The following is a 6769-nucleotide window of genomic DNA, read 5'->3' as shown; positions in this document are numbered from 1 at the left end:
AATTACTGTCAGAATTGGGGCAGAGACTTCGGGTTCTCAAAAGGACTAACCTTCCAGATCCACCTGAACATTCTGGTCTCAGAAATATTCGTTCCGTTCCCTGATTAACTAGCATGGTGGCAGGATCTGTTGGACAGCTGGGGAGTGTAAAAAGAGAAAAATACTTCTTCTTTAAGAAACTTACTTTATAATGCTAGAAAACTTTTGAGAAAAGTGAGATCCAAGGTAGTGGAACCCAGGAGGAGTAGAATAGAGAAACTATTCTCAGAGTGTCTTTTGTTGGCTGGGCTTTCATTTGTTTCTTCTTTCTCACCAAAGTCTCTATTTTCCAGGGCCCTTCATTTCCAACCTGGTCTTTCACCTCCTTTTGGCGAGCAAATAATGGTGCCCACTGCAACCTTGTTAAGGATAGAATGGGCTTCAAGTTTGCTGGGGAGGAACTAGGCATGTAGAAGACCCCTATACTAGATCAACATTGATTTGACCGACATCAGGGTAGCAGTTGTAGAAGTTAAAGAGCCATAATTCAGAGTTGTTTCTTCACCCTTCTTGCTCCACAAGGAGAAGCAGTGAGTAGGTGTAGCAGTCAGTTGAAGCCACCAGAAATGTCAGAATAGAGAGGGTTGGTGTGGAAGAGCCCACTTCAGGCCAGACATACCACTGGGACACGGGGAAGCATGTGCCTGGCACACTGAGACCTTTGAAGTGACCAACTGTGAGCAAATGAAACAGGAGAGATTAAAGTGTGGGACTGACACTGGAAGAAAGAAGTGATCAAATGATCTCTTACACATCTTGTCCTTTTCTCTGGACCTAGAATAATTAAGCACAAAAGTCCAGTCTCTCTCTCTGCTTCTCTCTTTCTCTCTCTCCTTTTCTCTCTCTCTCCCTCCTTCCCTCCCTCCCTCCATATGGTGATCCAAATTGAAAGTCAATAAATCCAATGGCCAAAGCAAATCCTATAGTCAAACCAAGAGCTTGACTTTGTCTTTATCCCTTTTCCTATTGCGCTTGTCTGCTCTTTCCTGTTCACTGAGATACTCCTCTTGTCTGTCTCTCAGTTTTGAGGAGAGCATTCTGAGCTGACCAGGGCAGCTGGTCCAGAAATTATTTTTATTGGCAATATTATAACTCTGGTGCCAAGGAGATTTAAAACAAAATAACTGGCATAAGGGAGCAGATTGAATTGAGAAGGGCAGAAAATCCCTGTTTTCCTATTTCTGCCCAGGTAGTGCCAATCAACGAGAGGCCACAAGCAATACTCCTTTGAAAGGAGCAGAGAGCATCTCTTTGATACTCTCCATGGAGGGGCTGGGGTGTCAGGCTGCTGCAGCCCGAAGGCGGGGGTAGCGGGGAGGGTGGACTATGGAGATGAGCTTATTGCACAGAGCTCTACTTGTTATAGATCTTGTCCAGATGGGCCAACTGCACAAATCTGCCCTGTTGGAAGTCTCAAGAACAATGCCCTGGAGACAGCTACAGCACTGAGCAATAGAGCCTGCCCAACTGGGACTCAGATCAGGGCATCAGCTGGTGCTGCGAGCCAAAGAAGCCAAAGTACCAACCAACAAATAGTCCACAGGAGCACAAAAAGCCACTCAGAGGCAATGCCAGGTGGAAGGTGTTATTCCTCCCCATTGGAGCCCCCAAGCAGGAAGGGGAGATGCATGGTGTCAGAACCAGGTGCAGATGACTTTCATTTTCCTCACCCTTCCCACATATGTACAGGGGCTGGGAAATACTGGGTCTCACTGGGAACATCTGTCACCTAGCAATCTCTCAATCATACAATAAAAATTGAACCCTTCTTACCACAGTGAATCGGCAGGAGGTCACAGGAGGCTCACTTGGAGGTTGCTGCCATTTATCATCATTCTTATAGTACTTACCCCTCCAGATACCACACTACCTTCTGCCTAGATCACATCTGAAGTGATGTTGAGATTTAAAACAGCATTTTTTAAAGAGGAAAAACTTCCTACATAAATAAAGTGTTTTGGGTGTTTTCATTAATTCGTTTTTAATATTTAATGCCAGCTAAATATTTTATACATATATTTTTCCAGGGAAAGCACTTTATTTATTCAGTCGTTGTTAAGACTATCAGTGCCTCCATCTTCCCTTCGGTTTGCTCTGCTCTCTGGAAAACCAGTGGTCTGTCATCTTTTATTGCCTCATTCTACAACCACAGCCTCTTGTTCTCCCAGAATTCACAGGCAAAGCAAAAAGAGCTTTCTATGTGGAAGAAAGGTAATGAAGAAAATTTATTCCTTTAGCTTTCTCCCATAAGCATTTTTCCCTACCTGTCACCAAAGAATGGGCATGCTTCTAGTTGAAATGTTGAAAACTTGACCCTTGAAGTTATTTTCTCTTTTCACTGGGCCATGCAACTATCTCAACTTTGTCCAGAACATATCACCTCCTGGGAATCTTCCTGTGTGTTCCCACTTGCCTCTCTGCACTCTCAATGGAATATTATTATCTTATCATTTCTTGCTATCAAAATCTTAAATTTGTTTTCACTATGTTAGGATTAATGGTCTTCCTAGGCTGTGCTGCTAATGAAAGACAAATCAACCAAGCATGGGAACCACCAGGGAATTAGGAAGCCAGGTAGCATTATCATCTGCTCAGTGGAGGAAATGTAGAATAAGCTCTTTGACGGCAAGGACTGTGTCTTATATAACTTTTTTTTTTTTTTTTTTTTTTTTTTTTTTTTTTTTTTTGTAGAGACAGGGTCTCACTCTGTTGCCCAGGCTGGTCTTGAACTCCTAAGCTCAAGGGATCCTTTCCCCTTGGCCTTCCAAAGTGCTGGGATTGCATGGGTGAGCCACCATGCCTGACAGTTATACAACTTTTTAGCTCACATAGCTCCTGGTACCTAGCAACACTCAGTATGTACATGTAGAATAATAGTGTGACTTCCCATTCGGTTTACTGTATACTGCATTCATTCTCTTTCTGTGAACTTATTGGTCACAGAAAAAATAGATCAAGAAGAGATTTTAAAAAACCAGATAGAGTTCACACACACACACATGCATGCATACATACCACACACACAAACTGCTCTTTGGGTGTAACAGAACCAAAGCTAAGAAGACAGCAGAACCTTGTAAATTGTATCCCTGAATTAAGAATGACAATGTTCTCAAGCGTACAATTTCCTAAACACACTGCACATGCTCACTTCCCAAGGGTAAGGAGGGCACTGTGCATGCAGGCAGCCCACCCTAAGGGAAGAATCATGGGAAAGGGGCGCAAGACACCAGAGGTGGGCCAGCCTATAAAGTCCTAGGATCATGGTTAAACGGGGCACTTGTTCTTCAAGTCGCCCACTTGGATCTCTTCAAAGTGCACTTTCCTTTCTTTCCTGCTCTAAAGCTTTTTAAGAAACTTCCACTCCTGCTCTGAAAAAAAAATGATAATGTTCTGATTAAACATTAGTAATATTCCAAATCTGAAGACGAGTATCAAGCTATATTTCAAAAACCAGTCACCCGATAAAAGCCCTGGCAGTGACTAGTGAGCACGGTAGCAGGGATTTTGGCCTTTGCATGCTCCACACATTGTTCTCACTGGAAAGCCAGTCCTCTCTGAGGGGATAGCAATTAAGCTGGTCTTCTCAGCTCACACTCTTCGCTACATGATGAGGCTTCACAACTAGGATAATGCGTACAGTCTATGAACTTGGGCTGGTGGTATCAGAACAGCTTGTTAGGAAATCCTAGAAGGGCATCTGAGCCAGGGGCTTTCTCCCTCACAAAGCATTCTCTTCATGGAAGGATGATGAAGTAAATCTTATGTCAGGGAGCCACCTGAAGAAGTCACATGAGAACTCAGCTATTGTCACTCTGCCTGTGTAGCTCTGTTTTTCTCAGTCTCTGCTTTCACCATGAGGCTTTCTACAAATATCCTGGTTGCACTATACCGTATGGGGCATTACCAAGGAAGTACATGCTCTCACTATCAATTTTATGGAATAGGGCAAATTCTTACCATCATCTAAATTCAGGGAACATTTAGCCTTACAGAGCTGGATCGAGAAAAATGCACACATATTCTCTATTTTAATAGCTTCTATTCATGACAGTGTAGTGATTACTGGTGGCTTTGGTACCAGACAGAGCCTGGGTTTGAATTACAATTCCACCACTTACTAGATATGGGTTCTTGGACAAATGACTTCACCTCCCTCAGTCTCAGTTTCCTCCTCTAAAGGGACATTTGAAGGCTCTGAAATATCGAGCATGCAGTAACTACGTGGCCTTGAGTAAATCATCAAATATTTCTGTGCTTCAGTTTTTGCATCTGTTAAATGAAAGCAATAACAATACCTACCTCATAGGGTTGTTGTGGGAATTAAATGAGATAATGCAGGCTGGGCACAGTGGCTCACGCCTGTAGTCCCAGCACTTTGAGAGACTGATGCAGGAGGATTGCTTGAGGCTAGGAGTTCAATACCAGCCTGGGAAACATAGCGAGATCCTGTCTCTACAAAAAAATGTAAAAATTAGCTGGGCATGGTGGTGCACATCTGTAGTCCTAGCTACTTGGGAGGCTGAGGTGAGAGGATTGCTTGAGCCCAGGAGTTTGAGGTTACAGTGAGCTGTGATTGCACCACTGTACTCTAGCCTGAGTGACAGAGCCAGATCCTGATTCAAAAAAAAAAGAAAGAGAGAGATAATGCAGGTAAAGTGCTTTTGTTTGTTTGTTTGTTTTGTTTTGTTTTTTTGAGATGGAGTCTCTCTCTGTCTCCCAGGCTGGAGTGCAGTGGTGCAATCTCGGCTCACTGCAAGCTCCGCCTCCCGGGTTCACACCATTCTCCTGCCTCAGCCTCCTGAGTAGCTGGGACTACAGGCACCTGCCACCACGCCCAGCTAATTTTTTTGTATTTTTAGTACAGACGGGGTTTCACCGTGTTAGCCAGGATGGTCTCGATCTCCTGACCTCGTGATCCGCCCGCCTTGGCCTCCCAAAGTGCTGGGATTACAGGCGTGAGCCACTGCGCCCGACTGGTAAAGTGCTCAAGTCAGTGCTTGGCAAGTAATAAGTGCTCAATTAAAATTAGCTTTTACATGACCAGACTACATCATCATAATCTCTCTTCAAATTCCATGCTGTGAGTCTCACTTGCTAAGCCCACGCTCACGAAAAGGGTCAAGCTAAAATCACTTCTCTTTATATTTTGTTTCTCAACTGACACTAGGTTCTTCCTGCTGGCATAAAACGTGTTTAAAAACTATACAACCACGGAAAATGGCTTAAACTCTCTTAGCCTCAGCTTTTTCAGGTGCGGGGAAGAAGAGGAAGAAGGAAAAGGAGGAGGGAGAGGGGGAGGAGAAAAAGAAAAAGAGGAAGAAGTAAATCTCCCATCCAAAAGAAAAAATAAAGAGACAAACTACTCTCCATTGGACCTTGAATTTCTCTCCATTGACCTAATTGACCTATTGCCCTCCTTTTATTCACCACCAAGTTTCTTTTCTCTTTGGGTTTTTTTTTTGTTTTTTTTTTTTTGAGATGGAGTCTGTCTCTGTTGCACAGGAATGCAGTGGCGTGATCTCAGCTCACTGCAGCCTGCACCTCCCAGGTTCAAGAGATTCTCCTGCCTCAGCCTCCCAAGTAACTGGGACTACAGGTGTGTGCCACCATGCCGGGCTAATTTTTGTATTTTTAGTAGAATTGGGGTTTTGCCATGTTGGTCAGGCTGGTCTCGAACTCCTGACCTCAAGTGATCTACTTGCCTCTGCCTCCCAAAGTGCTGGGATTACAAGCGTGAGCCACCACACCCTGCCCAAGTTTCTTAAAAGAAATGTCCTGGCCGGGCGTGGTGGCTCACGCTTGTAATCCCAGCACTTTGGGAGGCCGAGGTGGGCGGATTGCGAGGTCAGGAGATCGAGACCATGGTGAAACCCCGTCTCTACTAAAAATACAAAAACAAAATTAGCCGGGTGTGGTGGCGGGCGCCTGTAGTCCCAGCTACTCGGAGAGGCTGAGGCAGGAGAATGGCATGAACCCGGGAGGCGGAGCTTGCAGTGAGCCGAGATTGCACCACTGCACTCCAGCCTGGGCGACAGAGCGAGACTCCGTCTCAAAAAAAAAAAAAAAAGAAATGTCCTTACTAGCCATTTCCATGTTGTCACTTCTACCATTTACTTCTTAACACACTGTAATCTGTCTTCTGCCTTCTTCCCCCTACCCACCCCTCAAATGCTTTTCCCGTGTTCCTCATACTACCTTCTTTTTTTTTTTTTTTTTTTTTGAGATGGAGTCTTGCTCTGTTGCCTAGGCTGGAGTGCAGTGGCGTGATCTGGGCTCACTGCAAGCTCCACCTCCTGGGTTCACGCCATTCTCCTGCCTCAGCCTCCTGAGTAGCTGGGACTACAGGCGCCCACCACCACGCCTGGCTAATGTTTTGTATTTTTTAGTAGAGACGGGGTTTCACCGTATTAGCCAGGATGGTCTCGATCTCCTGACCTTGTGATCCACCCACCTCGGCCTCCCAAAGTACTGGGATTACAGGCTTGAGCCACCGTGCCCGGCCTCCTCATACTACCTTCTTAATCGCCATGTCAACACTTTTCTGCCCTAATCTTCCATGATTTCTCTGTAACATTTGTCAGAGTTGTCACACCTTCTTTGAGATTCTCTTCTCCCATGGATTTCATTCTCTAATTTCTTCTCTTGACCCTCTGCCATACCTTCTTATGTGTTCTTATTCTCCAGGATTTAATCTCCTGATTTCACTTCTCCTCACCACATGCCTACT

Source organism: Nomascus leucogenys, chromosome X, assembly GCF_006542625.1.
Source record: "Nomascus leucogenys isolate Asia chromosome X, Asia_NLE_v1, whole genome shotgun sequence".
Classification (NCBI taxonomy): domain Eukaryota; kingdom Metazoa; phylum Chordata; class Mammalia; order Primates; family Hylobatidae; genus Nomascus; species Nomascus leucogenys.
Note: the sequence above shows the minus strand (reverse complement) of the source record.